This window comes from Triticum dicoccoides, chromosome 4B, assembly GCF_002162155.2.
Source record: "Triticum dicoccoides isolate Atlit2015 ecotype Zavitan chromosome 4B, WEW_v2.0, whole genome shotgun sequence".
In the NCBI taxonomy this organism is placed as follows: Eukaryota; Viridiplantae; Streptophyta; class Magnoliopsida; order Poales; family Poaceae; genus Triticum; species Triticum dicoccoides.
This window is the reverse complement of record NC_041387.1, coordinates 186,784,292-186,786,965: the sequence shown is the minus strand read 5'-3', so window position 1 is coordinate 186,786,965 and position 2,674 is coordinate 186,784,292.

The following is a 2,674-nucleotide window of genomic DNA, read 5'->3' as shown; positions in this document are numbered from 1 at the left end:
TGGGCATGTCATATCCAAGGATGGTATTACCGTCAACCCCGAGCGAGTTTAGGCTATTCTCTATTGGACTCCTCCGAAGAATGTCAAGCAAGTCAGAAGTTTTCTCGGACTCGCCAGCTATTGCCGTCGATTCGTCGAGAACTTCTCCAAGATTGCTAGACCTCTTACTAACCTGCTTCATAAGGGCGTCAAGTTTGAGTGGATAGAAAAGTGTCAGGAAAGTTTTCAGGCGCTCAAAGACAAGTTGACTTCTGCCCCAGTGCTTTCTCCTCCAGATACTAAGAAGGACTTTGTCATTTATTGTGATGCTTCACGTCAAGGCCTAGGCGTTGTCCTAATGCAAGAGCACAAAGTGATCGCTTATGCCTCTCATCAATTGCGCCCTCACGAAGAGAACTATCCAGTTCATGACCTCGAGCTTGCTGCTGTTATACATGCACTAAAACAGTGGCGACATTACCTTCTCGGTAATCGTTGCGAGATCTTCACCGACCACCAAAATCTGAAGTATCTGTTTACTCGGCCAGACCTGAACCTCCATCAACAGAGATGGATGGAGATTGTTGCAGATTTTAACTTGGGTATCTCCTATACTCCAGGCAAGGCTAATGTAATGGCTGATGCCTTGAGCCGCAAATCTTACTGCAACCACCTCCAGGTTCACAAAGTTCAGCCCTTGCTTGTTGAAGAATTCAGAAAGCTGAACCTCCATATTGTTCCTCCTGGTGCACTCGCTCCCCCTCCCCTAGGGTTCCAAAACATGAACCTCCATGTTGTTTCCCAGGGTTCTCTCAATACCTTGGTTGCTATACCAGATCTCGTGGAAAGCATCAAGACGCTGCAGAAGTATGACTCTCAAGCCCACAAGATTAAGCGATATCTGGAAGAAGGAAAGCCCTTGTTCTTCACTATTGATGGTACTGGCACTTTGTTCTTTAAAGGTCACCTAGTGGTCCCTTCAAAAGATAACCTGGATAAGACTCAGAAGGTTATGAAAGAAGCTCATGATACACCTTTGTCTATTCATCCCGGTAGCACCAAGATGTACCAAGACATTCGTCAGAGATTCTGGTGGTCTAATATGAAGCAAGATATTGCTCGTTATGTTGCTGAGTGTGACGTTTGTCATCGTATCAAAGCAGAACATCAAAGGCCCGCTGGAACTCTACAACCTATCTCTATTCCTGAATGAAAATGGGACCATGTTGAAATGGACTTCGTCATTGGATTTCCCAAATCACAGAAAGGTAATGATGCTATTCTTGTCGTCATTGACCAGCTTTCTAAAGTTGTACATTTTCTGGCGGTCAAAGAAATGATCACTGCTAGTCAGCTTGCAACTCTCTACATGTCCAGAATTGTTTCACTTCACGATATTCCACTGGTTATCAGTTTGGACCGTGGCAGCTTATTCACTTCAAGATTCTGGGCAAGTTTCCAAGAAGCTATGGGAACTCATCTGTCATTCAGTACTGCTTTTCATCCTCAGTCGCAAGGGAAAGTTGAACGTGTCAATCAAATTCTCGAAGACATGCTTCGAGCTTGTGTTATTTCCTCCGGCAAGAAATGGGAGGAATCTCTCCCGTATGCTGAGTTCTCTTATAATAATAGCTATCAAGCTAGTCTGAAGATGGCCCCCTTCGAAGTGTTATATGGACGAAAGTGCCGAACCCCTCTAAACTGGTCAGAAACTTGGGAACGTCCACTCTTTGGTCCGGATATTATCCAACATGCCGAAGAACAAGTCCGCATTATTCACGAGGACCTCAAGACTGCTCAGTCGCGTCAGAAGAGTTAGTATGACCGTTATCATAAGGACATTGTCTATCAACCTGGCGAAAAGGCTTATCTTCGAGTCACGCCAATGAAGGGTGCTCACCGCTTCGGGATCAAGGGCAAGCTAGCTCCTCGCTATATTGGTCCTTTCACTATTCTGGAAAGGCGTGGAAAAGTGGCATACCAACTGGAGCTTCCGCCAAACCTTTCTCAGGTTCACGATGTGTCCCACGTGTCACAGCTCCGCCGTTGCTTCACGGACCCAATCCGAGGAGTGGATCATGAAGTGCTCGAATTGCAACAGGACCTCTCCTATAAAGAGCATCCGGTTCGCATTCTCGACCAAGCTGAACGCCGCACAGTCAGAAGGCGATCAAGTTCCTCAAGGTCCAGTGGTCCCACCATTCTGAAGATGAAGCCACTTGGGAATGTGAGGATCGTCTGCGCGAAGAATACCCCGCACTGTTTCCTTTTACCTCCTAAATCTCAGGACGAGATTTCTTGTAGTGGAGGAGATTTGTAACGCCCGGATAATTATGCTACAGTGAAACTCTGCTAATGATGCCATGTCACCTCCGTTACTGTTGCTAATCTTTCATTAGTTCAAAACTGGTCCAAAAATCAAATTCAAAATATGACAAACAACGAAAGTTTTCAAACATTAAAACTAAAATGTTCGGACTGTGCCAATTATTGCATAAGTAATTATGGTGAAGTAAACACATTTTTAGAAAATGTCTAAATACTTAAAATGAATTAAAACAGAAAAGAAAAATAAAGAAAAGAAATAAAACAAAGCAAAAGAAAAGGACCCCTCCCCACCAGGCCGCCCGACCGGCCCACCCGGCCCAACCAACCGGCCGGCCCACTCCCTCTCCATAACCCCCTGAAACCCTAG